Source organism: Odontomachus brunneus, unplaced genomic scaffold (assembly GCF_010583005.1).
Source record: "Odontomachus brunneus isolate Ranch 3 - 2012 unplaced genomic scaffold, Obru_v1 Obru_scaffold_003, whole genome shotgun sequence".
NCBI lineage: Eukaryota > Metazoa > Arthropoda > Insecta > Hymenoptera > Formicidae > Odontomachus > Odontomachus brunneus.
The window spans coordinates 4067553-4084006 of NW_022639453.1; the positions used below are offsets into that span (position 1 = coordinate 4067553).

A 16454-nucleotide genomic window follows, 5' to 3' on the forward strand; every position below is an offset into this window, starting at 1 on the left:
GAGAGAGAGAGAGAGAGAGAGAGAGAGAGAGAGAGAGAGAGCCCTAACACCCGTGTGGCACGAATTGGAGATGAAGGATTGTGGATTGAAGATTAGATTTCGACGAATTAACGAACTTTGATCTTGGTTTGCTTCGTTTCAATTGGCTAAGTTTCAATCTTTAATCCGTAATCCTTACCTCCGTAATCTTTACCTCCAATCTGTAGTGTGACACGGGCTTAACGACGGGCTAGCTATAAAACGACCACGGACTCGCGTTCGCGCTCGCGCGCTGCGGATTATTCGAGCGGCAGGCGTAACGACGGCGGTTGTATGGCGCGAGATCGTCGGCAAACGTCGCTCGCAGGTGCTCGCGGCGAATATCCGGCTGTCGTATTGGCTCCGCTGCTGTTGCTGCTTGGATGCCGGAGTGAAATTATTCGCGATTCGCGATATTCGCCGTGATGACGACACAACGAGGATGTCCGAATTCGACAGACTCGATTTGCGAGTGTGTTCTAGCTCGCGAGAACTGTGAGACGCGAGTTCATTTTGTTCTCGCGATAAGTAAGTTAATCAACCCGCTGTGATACACGTGTTATGGAACGTAATTATAATCCAGGCTGGTTACGAGCTTTCGAGATAACGCGCAACTGTGCGATTATTCGGCGGAATCAATGTACCGCCATGTGATTCTCGGCGGTATCCGTTACGTCGATTATTTAAACCCGTCGCAATTCGATATATTCATATGATATTTTTGGCGATATGTATGCCGTCACTGTGATCCGCGAATAATTAAGCGTCGATGGTATTGCTCGATCGCAATCTCTCTCTGTGCAGAAACGTTTAAAAGCTGCGCGAGTTTAAAAACCGTTATAAATATTTCGGCGAGAGCCGATTGAAATTGTGTCGAGTGTTCATTTGTTCATTATTGTTGGGAGAAGGTTTCTGAAATATTTTAACCGGAACTCTCCGATTCACTTTCTTTGTCTGTAATTTATTTGCAAGGTCGAATAAAGCGTCGAGAGTTCCTTTGATTTATTACAAAGGGCACGTGGCATCTTTAATAATTGCAGCTTTACCGAGCTTTGCGCATGAATAGTTTTTGACGAAACAAATGTATCCATTCGAAGTTTCCAGCGTGGCATTAAAATTAAAACAGGAAAAACAAGCGGAAAACAAAAAAAGCTTTTATCGTACGTAGTGACGACGAACGTTTGAAAAATAGAAACGGCCGACCAGTTGACTACCTTAAAACGACTGTGCCACCTCGCGTGCGTTCGGAATTGTAGAAAAAAAAATACGCGAAGATCTCCGAGAGCACTCGAGTTGAAATTTTCATTCTACATGGATTTTGCAATGAGTTCCATCGAACTCTTGAAGAATCAATAGGGAGAATAATTACCAAGATTTAACACAGTATGTTGCTGTATCTTGATGTTATATAAATATTTAATTACATCAGTATTCCCCATGATAAGACCTGAGAAAAGATTTGTTTTAGAATTACTTCATATGCGATTATATTTCAATATTCTATCTACATTTCTCAATCCTAATTTTTAATTTATTTTACTTTTATAGTAAACGATGTACTTATTATGTGACTTATTATGTGACTTATTTAATTGCAGAGGAAGGTCATAAATATGATAAATATGCAATAATATATATTAAATAATTAATAAATTTATGGGTACAAACTTCTGTTTTTCGTAACTCTTTTATTATTATTCTTTTAGCTTTGAAAATTTGGATAGAATTGGTAAATCCATTAAAGATGAAGAGAAAGAAGTTATAAGAGTAAATTGTAACAGTTTTTTGTATATCACATATAAGTGTCTGACACAAGACATACAAAATTATACATAAAAATAGAGCATGTCAAGCTGAGCACGAGGACCTGTGGGCTAAATTTTATCGAAAATGACTGACTCTTCGCGGCTGTCTCTTAAGGGAATGTTGAAGTTGAGAACTTTACCGACTGAATACTAATATTTTTCTGCAAAGTTTATGTCATATTGGTTGTACAAAATTACCAATGCTTTTACGCAATGAAAGTATGTGCAAAAATAAATAGGAACATTACTCAATATGTGATGAAAACGAAAAAAGATTTTAAATGAAAAATCTCAAGGTGTTAGCGTAATATTTGTCGAATCTAAAATTTCTGCAGCTTGATGCCGAAAGTGTGGATGCTTCAAACAGAAAAGTCTTGAAGAACATTGCTGTACATTGCTTCGCATCTGAATTCAGAAGCTTAAGAATGTCCAAGAAGTTTGCAGAAAAATTTCTACACTAATTTCACACACATTTCTAAGTGCGTGATTAGGTTTTTTGCTAAATATGGTAAAAAAAGCAACATACATTTACAAGAAATACGAAAAGGATAGCGTGATTGTATTAGTGACGATCGTCTCTACGTCATCGACATTATTTGAGTTCGTCATCGATTTCAGTATCCTCTGGTATGCCTTGGATAGCCAACGATGGTGATTTCGGCTGATAACTGAAGACAGAGTGGAGATACGAAGAGCGGCGCGGAGACAATTATTTTTCGACGTACGCGAGCGTGTTGTACGCATTTCGTTAAGAAACAATCACAAAGCTTGACAATTTTTGGCAAGCTTACGAGCTACAGGGCTTGTCCTATCATGTTCTATTGCGTACTCTGGTTCGCCAAACTTCTTTTTGAAATATACCATAATTTCACGTGACTGTTTGCAAAATGTCAAGAGTCCTGCTCAAGTTGACATGCTTTACCTTCACACGTAGTTTTGTATGTCTTGCATCCTGTATAATACCGTGTACTACCCTGCTAGAAATTTAATGCAGTTTTCGAGTAGTTACTGAACAGTTATGTTAGTTTTGTTCAGTAAGTGAGGAGTAAAACTGCTTCTCATTCCCCAATTGGATTCCAATCAAGATGTAACGCTTTTGCTGCAGTTACTATACACGAAAGATACGTAAAATCTGAACTCATGTACTGTACGAAAACAGAACAGAAGATAGACACAAAACTATTCGATTAATTAATCACCAAGTCTGCTGCTCATAAAATGGACAAGTTTAATTTAGTGGTTTTTTTTGCAGAATTTTCGACTGAAAAATTTTAATGCTGGTGACAATCGTAGCACGGGAAATCTTTGGTAATATATATTTTCATGTTTTTCACCTTTCAACGTTCACAACTATTAAATAATATATATCTTTTTATTCATTCTTGTAGTTGTACTATTTCATCAAGTTTTGAGCCTGAGCTATCATGACAGTTTTTATTTATATTATTAATTAGTGTATTGTTAGTATGGTATTATTATCAGAATAATCTGATGTGTTTTTCGCAATGAAATTCTGTATTATTAACATATATATCTCATATGTCTTTTGTTCACTTTCATTCCCTTAATTGTAATCTTAGTAGTAATCTCTGTCATAGAGCTTAATATTGTCAAATGCCTTATTTCCTTCAATTTCTCTTTCCTTGCTTTATGTTTTCCCACAATTCTATTCATTGTTCACGTAATTTTAAGTTCTTTTCTCCCAGATAGCGCAAACTTCTAAAAGATGTCTTAAAAGCGTCCAAAAGATGTACATATGTCTCAAGATGTATGCCTCAAGAATGTATTCTCAAAAGATATTCTATTTTATTTAGACATCTTTTACATGTCCTTCAGACGCCTTTAATACGTCTTTTGGAATTTTTTTGTTGCTTAATGATATAAATATTTTTTACATTTATTTACTATAGACATTATAATATTATTTACATATTATAAAACTGAATTAATATCACTGATACTTGGAAAAAATCGGTTCACATTTTGCATAACTACTGAATTCAGTTTTGTTCCTGTGCAGTATTTCCACAACTAATGAGAATGCATTTTAATATCCACAACTAATGAGAATGCATTTTAATATTAAATAATAACTGAGCGTTTGTTTACATAAACAAATATGTATATTTTTACCATGGTAATTGATATTAAATAATTCGATTATTAATAATCGGTTAAATATTAAATAATTAATATAACTATAATTTTAATTTGCTACCATAACAAGTTTAAACAAAAGCGAAAAAAGTTATTTGGTAGGTTTAAGATGGAATTTGCAAAATCAGCAGTTGCGAGATTAACATAAGATTTTAAGTACAAATAATAAAACAATACAAGTAAAAAAATTGTAACTTATTTACGATTTTTTATTGAAAGTGTAATTAATTAACAGATTTATATATATATATATATATATAAATCATTATTTCATTATTCGAATCAGTGTTTTTGGTTGTATGAAATAAGTACACTCAGTTGCGAAACGGTTTTCACATTTCTTTTCCAATGACGTAGCACTCAAGATTATCATAATTGCGAGCCAATATTGACCAATTTACGCAGTGATTGGCTGTGTCTTTTGTTACTAGCCAATTATTGCGAAAAATCTGTCAGCAGTATCTCGCAATTGTGACAATCTTGAGCGTTGCAACTTCGTTGGAAAAAGTGTGAAAACCGTTTTGCAACTGAGTGTACACAGATTGTAGCGAATAATAAGATTAATAAAATTGTAATTATCTGTCAAATAATAACGAAAATATAATACTGAGTTTTGACTCGGTCTCCATCTTCTCAATATGATCGGTAAACGTCCGTTAAAGTTGAAAATCTCCTTTAAAATAAATCATTTCACACACTTGGGAACATATATCGCATCTTGGTGTCTTGCATCGTTTCGTTCCGACTTTCCGACTCAGCTTCCTGTTGCTTCGTCGTGACACTTCGGACACTTCCTAACACTGACATTCGCGTAATTGTATATGATTTGACCAGAGAAAGACATATGAACACGATGTCGACGAGAGTCTGTTTATATTTTGTGTGGGACACTCTCGGCAAATATATTTCAGCGACAAAATAATCGTTGCACTAGAGGTTTTTCCGCTGCAAAGCATACGTGCAAAAATAAAGTCAGCAGATATTACGTGCATATAAAATCAATTGCATATTTGCTCTGTACTTAGTAATTAAGGATGAGGGAGAGAGAGAGAGAGAGGGAGAAAAAGAGAGAGAGAGAAAGAACTTGTGACGGGAATTGTAACTAACATATAGATATACGTACGCGACATATGAAAAAACCACATCGGCAAAGTCACACCAATCGTCTAATTACCTGACAACGAGTATCATTCAAGTATACTCATGAATAGAAAAGTTGTCTGTATTATTTCGGGTGAATCTATGGACTCTCCGCTTTGTCTAATAGAAGAATTCGTTTTCTAATGGGAGAATAATGTTCTCTCATTGAATAAGACGGATGAGTTCACAAACTCAGCCGAAAAATTATGGATGATCTTTCTCTCCACGAGTGTACAGTCGGGGAATAAAAGTAATTTTTGAGACGAGTTTGTGAACTCCCTATCTTGTCCAATGGGAGAATTCGTTTTCTGATGGGAGTATGCTCTTGTTGGACAAGAAGGATGAGTGCACAAATTCACTCCAAAAATTACGGACAACCTTTAGTCCCCGACTGTACAGTAACCGGGACGTGACAACGATCAACATTTTCGAAATGTTGTGGCTCTTCAACGCGGTCAAGAGCTATCAGAATATAATCCGTGCGCTGCGTGCTGTTCCGCGATCGAATTATTACGTTACTGCAACGTGTATCGTTGTGGTGGTTATAATCCCCCCGTCGGGTGAATAAAATATTCCTCTGGTTCTTGAAATATTTAATTGGATTCTCGTTGGTATCGCGTCAGTTACCACGCGTTAACCTAACTTGACATAAGCTAACCCTAATCTAACCTAACCTAAGTTAGCCTCAGATAGAATCATATCTACACGAGTGTCAGTGCTAGTGTCAGTATCAGTGTCAATGTCAGTGTCACAATAGAATATTCAGAATGTCATGATAGAGCAAGCTAGGTCAAGAAGCTAGGATACTGAATCGGGAAAGAGAATGCCGAAGAAAAGATGTTCTAACGATTATATTAGGTTGGTGCAAAAATAATTGCGGTTTTTGTCATTTTAAATTTGGCGCCGATTTTTCTAGTTACCGTTATCTTTTGTTATAGTCATATGATATATCATTATAAGCAATGAAATTTGCACTACTGATTACACTTTATGTCTATTATTTTCATTCTTTAATATTGTTATAACCTCTTAAATTAGTCATGGAAAAAAGCAAATTCGCGCGATTTTGTTGTATTATTGAGTTTAAATTGTAACATAAAACAACAGAAACTGCTCGAAATATCAAATTTGTTTTTGGCGAAGAGTCAATTAGTAAATGTATAGCTCAACACTGGTTCCAAAATTTTCGTGATGGAAACAAAAGCTTTGAAGATGAGGGGATTGTGGACGTCCTTCAGCTATAGACAATAATGATTTAAGAATCATTATTGAAGCGGATCCACGTAAAACAACTCGAGAGGTGGCAGAAGAATTCGATCATTCAACAGTTATTTAACATTTGAGCCTAATTGGAAAAATAAAATCTTTATATTCGATACATAAAAATCGCAATTATTTTTGCACCAATCTGATATATTTCCAAATATATGAAATCATTTATTATACAGGAACTATTGGACTTTAACGGATGTTGGACGAACTTATCGAGAACAGGTGAATGTCCGAGTTGAAATTTATGTCGATTTATGACATTCATAATTTTTTACTACTTAGTAAATAATTATATCTTCATGAATCTGATTTGTATTCTTAATACGAATCGGTCATTATGTTCTTAAAGATTGTAATTTACAGCTATACACTAGCTTTAGAATATAGTGTCAATCTTAATCTTGTAAGTGTTAACTTGTGGATTTGATAACATCTTTTGAATTACAAGTTCTATCTTAAATCTATCATCGCTTTTTATCTTTGCTCAATTTTTTTTGTTTTTAAAACTGAATTTTTGTTTTTAAAACTGAATTTTTGTTTTTAAAACTGAATTAAATTATGTACTATAAAATACCGCTATTTGACAGTAAGTTTTTTAATGTTTAAAGTATACGATGTGCCGAATATAATCATGTGCTAACTATCATCGATATTAAATTCTAATTCTGATGGATGAACAAATTCACTATTTTATAATCATAATTCTCAAACAAGTGCAGCAAATAAATGATAATAAATAAAACATGTTTCTCTTTTTAACGGTGTATAATTATAAATATCTATAAAATAACATATATAGCTTATAAAAGTCTTAAAGTAGTCTTAAATAAGATATTTTTGAGACGTTTTAAAAACAGTCTCTTTAAGACGTCTTAAAGACGATATAAAGACGTTTTTCCGGTCATTTTTAAGACATCTTAGAAATTTTAAAACGTCTTTAAGATTTGTCTTAATATTTTAAGACGTGTTTAAATTTTAAAACATCATAATGCTGTGTAGGAATAATCGAAGAAATAAATAAAAATAGAATTATTATTGTTGTTGTTATTATTATTTTATTAAGTGCAGAGATTATCGGATATTAAATTATTCTTGAATAAGTACTTCTTTAAGCCTCAACATGAACACAACTGCAGTAAATAGTAATCTTGCAGTATCAAGGTAGACTAATAGTTTGCGTATTCCACGATTATATACCTCAAGATTCTCCATTGATCCCTCTAGTCCAACGGTATTTGCAGGATTAATCTAGAACCAAAATTTCGACTTGAGTATATACGTTCCTTCCTCTTAACGATCGGATGCGCGAGATAAATGCCGAGGTCTAATGCCGAGAACGGTAGAAACGCGCGCGAAATGTGAAATTATCGTTAATAACCGGCGCGTACACATACATTTGTATATGTCGGAACGTATGCGCGCGTAAAGATAAGGAGCGACGGCTCCTACTGCGGTTAAGCTCGACCTGAGCCGCGAGGACTTATCCGGGCGATTTTCCCGTCGACGTGTTCGCGGGCCGCCTCGATCGCCGGGTCGCCGTAGTCGTCGCGCGCGATCACACGTATACATATACGTATAATGTACGTATATATGTATACACGTAATAGGAGTAATTCGCATGGACGACGACGAAATCTGAATATTCCCCGTGATTTGGACCATTTCACCTGGCCGTTTCCACGAGAGGTCACCCGGGGCACGAAGACCGCGCGTTCCCCGCAGTTCTCGCACGTTTCTGAATATTCATTCGCGACAGTCGACGGCGCGGCACGGTGGGCTGCTTTAAATCGCCCGCCGCGACCGCTCTTCCATGGCTCGCATTCCTGACTTCGCTCGTCGGCAGCTGCAACCGCGCTTCGTTCTGTCTGCCTGCCCGCCTGCCTCGCTCACCTACCTACGCCCGACTCCTGCGAATGTTCTGACGCCGTTCCGACGCGATGACGACGATCAGGCGACTTTGTAAGCTTCCCCGGAACTCGAAACCTCCGATTCGCGTGGAAATGCGTACACTGATCGTCAATAACGCACGGTCATTTTACGGTCATCTACGGCTACTCTTGACTCTGCTGACACAAGTTAGACGTGAAGCAATCACGGTAATAGATCAACTCTTTCGAGACAAATCGCGCCGCGAATAATACTGGGCAACAATTCTTAACTTTCTGTTTGCGCCGAGCGCTTTTGGTATATTCTCCATATATATTCTGATAACTGTCTTTTATCGATAAAAGTACTCTAAATGTGGCTTGCAAGTCCTCTAAATGACGTTCAATCACGTTTAGAGGCACTTTTATCGATAAAAGAGAGGTCAGATTAAGAGTTATAGTAAATTTTTTAATAGTTAACTTCACTTGAGTCGGAATTTAAACAAGCCCTACTTCCCATAAACTTCTGAACTTTTTAACATCTGTATATTCCGAGAAATTAATGTATGTTTAATACATGTGTAAATTGAAGTTTTATTTAGCGCTTCGAAGTGGCACAAAAAGTACAAAGTGCAAATTTGCAGGTTCTAAAGAGGATCTCTCGACAAAGTAGATTATATAGAATTAAAAGAGATTGATTTAGCTTTTGAATAAGCGGTAAGTGGAATATTGAGATCAAAAATAGGATGAAAATTTTGATTCAGGCAGTTGCTAAAATAAACAGCATGTATGTATGAACGAATGATATATAATGAATTAAAAATAAATTTAATTCAATAATATTATATAAGAGTTCTAGGAACTCTCTCTCTCTCTCTCTCTCTCTCTCTCTCTCTCTCTCTCTCTCTCTCTCTCTATCGTTATAAGTGAATATACTTTACGATTCCAATTAAAGATAAATAAGAACATGAAGTGAAAGATAATAAGCAATATATATGATAAACAGGTTAAGCATGAGAATAATGTGTCAAAGTGACATGTATACTGAGAAAAAATGTTTAAAAATTAACAAATATTTCTTAAGTAGGTACCATTAACATATTTACTTAAATAAAAAGAATTTTGTTTTAACTAAATATGTTAGTGATACTCATCTAAGAAATATTTGTAATTTTTAGATATTTTTTTTTTAATGTATAAACAGAGATGAACACTTTCGATGTAATCGAGCAAACAAGGATTCACAAATTCGGCCAATGAGATGTTGTCATCCGATATGCCGAAATCGATATTAATAAATAAAATGAGGAGGAATTGAAATCAGGGACTCACTTACTCACTCGTTCGCTCGTAGAAAGTTATACTGTCATTCTGAAACTTAGTCAAGCTTAATTTCTTTATTTAATCCATTCTCTTTCGCAGTTATTCTGTTTCTATCCTGTATTCGATCTTTCTTCCCACGCTTAAAATATAAATCCGATTTAATAACATATTTAACTTATATATGTAATAAAGATTAAGAATAATCAATTAATAAATGAATAATAATATATTTAGCTTATATATGTAATAAAAGTTAAGAATAATCAATTAATAAATGGATAACAAGATTAATACGTACAAGGTTATTAAGTAAAGTCAATATGTCGATAACTTTTTCACGTTTACAAAATCTATAGTAATTTTTTAATAAAATTCTATCCTTATATACAGGATATCCTAGAACAACTTCTGAAGCTCTCGCGGAGGCATGGATTAAGAGGACTGGAGGGTCAAATTGCCTGAAAATCGTGCTTGTTTTTCACAATTTTTTATAACAAACTGAATGAATATGTGAAAGTATTATTTTGACATGTATTTATATAACATAAAGAGAAAAAATATAATTTTGATGATCAAATACTCAATATAAGTATATGATACATGCAGTTAAAATATATTTCGTTTTTCTTTTCAAGATCATCATTTTGCAGTAATATCTTGACTCTCGGTGATTCAATTAAGCTGAATTTTAGGTAGAAAATTTCCGTAAGCTTGCGTTGTGACCGTGTGAATTACTGACAAATTCATGAAAATATTTCATTTTGAAATGTTAATATTTTTACTATAAAAGAACTGAAAATTTAATAATATTTTATTAAGATATTTACAATTTTGTTAACTTTTACTCAATTTCTATTATAATGGTTTACATGATAACTACAAGCTTACGGAAATTTTCTACATAAAATTAAGCTTAATTGAACCACCAAGAGTTAAGATATTACTGCAAAATGACGACCTTGAAAAGAAAAACGAAATATATTTTAACTGCATTACCACACATTTATATTGAGTATTTGATCATCAAAATTATATTTTTCTTCTCTTTATATGTTGTATAAATACACATCAAAATAACACTTTCGCATATTCATTCAGTTTGTCATAAAAAATTGTGAAAGAAGAAGCACGATTTTCAAGTAATCTGATCCTCCAGTCCCCTTAACGTGAACGTAAAAGTCTCATATCGTTTTACGATGTTCGCAATAATGATCAAGATATTAATTACAAAAGATTTATGAATAATCAAATGAGCTGTAGTGACGACACTTGCCATTGTGTGTTTGTACACTGAACAAAAAAGTCCTCTAAGCTCCTAATAATTAATTTTCCTAATAACTTTATAGATTTTTAGTTATTAATCAGATAACATTAATATATTATCGTAAGCAATCATCCACCAATTTTCCTTAATTAATAATTAAAAATCTACAAAGTTATTAGCAAAATGGTAGAGGACTTTTTTATTCAGTTTAACCTAATATACAAATGATGGCAGACGTTACCACTATAGCTCATCTACCATATCTCACGTGATCATTTACAAATCTTCTTTTATTAATATCTCGAATTACTACAAATAACACAATTAATTAAGTAATAATTACAAATAACATAAAACGGTATAGGACTTTTATATTTCAATCCGTACTATGCCTCCACGAGAGCTTCGGAAGTTGTTCTGGGACACCTTGTATTAAGTGATCAGGTGTTACTGACGCCTCATGCATTGAGATTATTACTGAAATATGAAAAAGATGAATTAATTAATAAGAATCGACTGCAAGTTATCAGATGAGTTATTAATCAGGTTATTAATAATTTAAAGGGAGAGAGTAAAATTGTTCGACAGCTCAGAAAGTAAACTAAAATTTCTATTTTTAATAACATTATCCTCTCCTTCTATGAAAATTAATTGAAGCAAATTGGTGGTATCGGGAAAAATATTGCTAGGACCTCTCTCTCAAAAATTGTTAGCTGGACGCCGTACTATAATTCGTCCACCGATGCTTCGACAGTATTTTCGGCGGCACATTATTATGTAAAAATAATGGAGAGCATATTTGGAACACGCTTATATTTCAGCTAGCGTGATTTAAAAATATAAATATTTATTAACTCAGTAAGTATTTGATGAAAATAAGATTTGGGCTAATAGGAGATTACGGAAATATTCAGCGCGAGAGTACTTCTATCGTGTTTCTCCTCGACATTGTTGGCGAGTGTGTACATTGCTGATAGAAAAACTGGATGCTGAAAAATGAGTTGCGCCTTTGCCTTGTTTTGGTTCTCGTCGCTGTTAAACGCGAAAGGTCGATCGAATTACGAGGCGATCCATTGCGCTTGAACGGCTCTTGAAGTTGTTTATCGATGCACACTTTATCTCGCTGAAACGTGTTACATCTCGATTATTAATTCCGTCTCGGTCGTGCGCGCGCGTTTATCGCGGCGCGAGCTATTTAGGGAAATATGGAATCGATTTTGAATTTCGGGTTTGGTTGCAGGTAAATGTATCGTATCCGTCCTGAATGTTAACGTGTTATCGGAGGAAGCAGAAGTAATCGTTCGTGTGATATTACTGCACGAGAGGTGCGCATACTCATTGAGCTTATTTTATTATTCGGTCTCCGCGACCTGTTGTCGTGCCACGATTAAAAGTCCGCAGGATGTAATTCCGGGACTCGCGCTTCCACGATCGGAATAATGTTATATTAATATTAATATATAGTTTCTGAGCGCACGATGTATAGCAGATATATATCGGCTAACACATTATTTAATACAGGCGCGACTATAGTTTACGCTGAGAGAGAAGGAGGGGGGGAGAAGGAGAGAGAGGGAGGAACCTCTATCTTCATATACCGAAATTAATTAAAAATTATCTACGTTGAGCATTTTGAAGGGAAGCCGGTAGATTCGTGCATAATTAGTATAAAGAGAGATGCGCGAAAGGATGATAATTCAAATATAATTAATGATCGGACTTTAAAAGCCTGGGAATAAGGTTTCTAAGTCTCCCCTGAAGATAATTCCATTAATTACAGAAATTTTAGAAGTTTTTCCCTTATTTTCACCGTAGGAGTATGTTCATATTTTCTCGTTTATATTTTTAACGTCGTGAATGTTTTCCTGTATCTTAATAAAAAAGTTTGAAATTATTATTAGCCCGTTTTTTTTCTTTTTATGGCTATGCATCATCGGTGCCCTGCGCGTAGATTCTACGCTGGCGGCACGAAGGAACGTTGCTGAAAACGATATCTATGATATCAATCGGGAATAAAATTTGAAATTAGCCGATCTGTGTTGAATTACCAGTAGAGATATTCATAGTCCCTGTGCATAGCGCATTACATTAGCAATTTGAAAAGTCCGCGCTTTAAATATCATTTTACATTGAAAATGGAATTGGCCAATTACGGGTTTATTGCGGATATATTGTTCAAAATCCTTTAGATCTTTTTTTTTTTATTTTAATTGTCTCTGAATTCCATAATTATCCAGCCTTCGATATATAATAAGTCCGTAGAACTGAGCAGTTGTGAAAATTTATTATTCCGAGAAAAACGAATAGTCTGGTTTGTTTCAAACGTATGCGTACATATGGATATTGCTCGAATATAAGTTGAGAGAAATTAAAAATAAACTGCTGCATGGAATATAGCATGGAATATGTAAATTATGCGGTACGAATCGTACAATCCGCGAAAATGCTAACTTTCTTAATGATTAGATTATTGATTTTCAGATATATTCCGGCATAGTCGCCGTGCTCCAGTTTGGGTTACTTTATATCGAGTATCGTACTGTTTCCGCGACAGGTTCAACGAACGATAAAGTTTGCGTTACTCAAAATTGTCGCGAGGCCGGCTTTCAAAGCCCAGAAGGTATCCGAGATGGAGAAATCAAACGTCTCTGGAGCGTAAACAATATCACGGTGAAACGAAGAACTTAACAATTCATGCGAAACCGAACTTGTCGAGTTTAGAGTGTACCCGCAAAACTCTAACGTGCCGCGCACAGCGAGAGGCGAAGGCAACTTTTCCTCTCACTGCTGTTGATAGAATACACCTCCTCCAAGTTAATTTTCCACCCCACGATCGGTGAAAAATCCGCAACATCTTGCCGCAACATTTAGCGCCGCTCGCGCGCTAATCAGTTTTTCCGTTTGCGTTGCTCGTTACTGTTTAGAAGAAAATTGCTGTCGTACAGGTGAGGTGAGGACTAAACGGAATTGACTTAAACAATTGTGTAATTGGAGCTACATAAAGGTTGACACACTTTCCTTTTTCATTTCGGAAAACGAAATTTAACTGTAATGAGTACATTACGAGACGATATTAATTATTTTACTGCGACAGATCAACAATTTATAACAATCTTTCGTTTGTCCGAAATATAGTGTAATATTTCGTATAGTATCCTTCAACCCATTAATTATGTTACTTGTAAACTATATCTTTATACTGAGAAAAGTAATGCTGAATCTTATAAAAATTATAGTAATTTTCGGCATCAACTTCAGAGAACGGGACTAGTTGGCTACCGGCATAAGTTGGCAAAACCGATTATTTTTGCTATTTTCTATTAAGTGATAGAATTAAGCAAGCAAGATTTTTGAACATGTCAAAATGGTTTTGAAACTCCTACTTGTTTGATTTTGAAATCTGTTAAAAAACAGTAGAAAGAGTCGATTTTGGTAACTCACCGCGGTAGCCAATCTCCTTGTCTCTCTTATCTTGTTGTTCTAACAAAAAGTAAATAACAATAGACAGATGAAGTTATTATCACAGACATTATAGTAATACTACAAAAGTGAAAATGGTTTACTATAAAAATGACTATATCATTATTTTATCACGCGATTTTATAATTATAAATATCAAACACTTGCTTTTTCTTTAGGCACAACTCTGATTCAGAAGTTGGTGATCGAATCATAACGTTGATGCATGGTCAATTTAATCGAACTATAATTTTTTGGACCGTCCGTCAACTTCTTATAACTAGATAACTAGATTCTTCATTGATATACGCACAAAGGAAGATCAATGCTGCATATACTGAGAGAAAAGTGTGGTTGATCTAACTCAAATAATAGTTTTTTTGTTTCAACTATATTATTAGTTGTCCTAACATAATAACATGCATATGAGATTACTATTACTAACGTAATAGTACAATTTAATAAAAAATAATTTTTTTGTTTATAATTTATAGTAAATATTTTTTATGTGATAATAATTACAAATTTTTTTCACAAAAAAACCCACACAAGTGCCCGCCTCTGATTTTCATGAACTTATAATATGTTGTACTTTAGATCAAAATAACATACGTTTTTTATTATATATGCCCTTTCGCCCCTTTTAGGGGATGAAATATCCCTTTGAAAAAAATCGTTTTTTTTTCATTTGAAGAGAATATAATGAAAACTATAAGAGATGGAAAAAAATATTTTGAATAAAAGTTGAATGGTTTGAAGAGTACTTTACGGAAATTATTTGAAAAAAAAATTTTTTATTAATAATTCCTCAACCACACTTCTTCTTATTATAATTATTAAAATAATTTTTGTAAAGTACTCTTCAAACCATTCAACTTTTATTAAAAATATTTTTTTCTATCTCTTATAGTTTTTATTTTATTTCCTTCGAATAAAAAAAACCAATTTTCTTCAAAGGGGTATTTCACTCCCTAAACTTGCGAAAGGACACATATAATAAAAAACGTATCTGTTATTTAAAGTACAACTGATCTAAAGTACAACATATTACAACAAAGTTACATACAAGTTCGGAGAAAATCGGAGGCGGACACTTGTGTCAGTTTTCTTGTCAGTGTAAACGACAAGATTGGCGTCATATTTTGTCGATATCGCGTTTATGTATAGTCGCGTTTATGTATAGTCGATGTCTATTCTGTTGTTATCTATTATCTATTATGATATGTAGAAAATATATAAATGTCAACGTTGTTGTATTGATTGTTGACAACGTAGTTTGTATCGCATTCGAGTTGATATATTGATGTATCGACTCAATCTTGGTACGATATGGTGGCATCTATTTGACAGAGGGAGAAATAGAAGGAAACTCAGGTGTTAATAACTAACTAGCTCGTTTCTTGCGACCAAAATGTGTATTTCATATAATATATGGGAAGATACACCGTCAACTTTTTGCATGGAAATAGATCAGAAAACCCGAGCGAGCTCCGTTCACTGGACTGTTTCAGCGTTTTATATTCTTAATCTTGTCATCTTTTGATCTACTGTGGCCGCTCCTTATTGGCCCAATTTGAACGTCGGATCTTAACGTCTCGATATCTTGCGTGGTATGTTTATTCGCACAACTCGCGTGACTCATCGCTCTCGACTTCTTTTGAACGCGTCAATACAATACAATACAATTTTGCGACAGGTAAACAGGTAAACACAAATAAAGAACGGCGAGACTCGCTGCTGCTAAACTAAACTCATCTTGGATCCTACAATATAAGCTGGATAACGACCCGAGTAGAAATTTATCCAGTTTCGGACCACTAACTGTCCAGGAATTTTTGATAACTAGCTAGTTTTAGCCAGTTTTCTTGGCTAGAAACTGACTGGTTTGGTCGACGCTCACTTTGTCAAAAACTCGACAGTTAAACTAGACAGTTTTAGATCAGTTTTTAACTAGATTTTGATCAGTATCTAACCTGTTTATTAGCATTTTCTAAGCAGGTTTTTACTAGTTTCTATGTAGTGTTTTATTATTTTATAAGCATTTTTCGATTTCTGATCAGTATCTATTTTTTTCAGTTTATTAGTCATAAATAATTTAACTATATATATATATATATATATATATATATATATATATATATATATATATAT

General features: G+C 34.2%; 1 protein-coding gene across 4 annotated transcripts in view; it reads left to right on the forward strand.

Moving 5' to 3' along the window:
• Positions 1–16454, forward strand: part of LOC116843614 (semaphorin-1A-like) — a 711737-nt gene that overhangs the window by 95568 nt on the left and 599715 nt on the right. Inside the window, exon 2 of one of the 4 annotated variants that reach the window (XM_032814158.1) lies at positions 3076–3131. The exons of the other annotated variants lie outside the window; for them this stretch is intronic. The gene's annotated coding sequence lies outside the window, so the exon portion shown is untranslated. The remainder of the gene's footprint in view (positions 1–3075; positions 3132–16454) is intronic. 4 annotated transcript variants of the gene reach the window in all.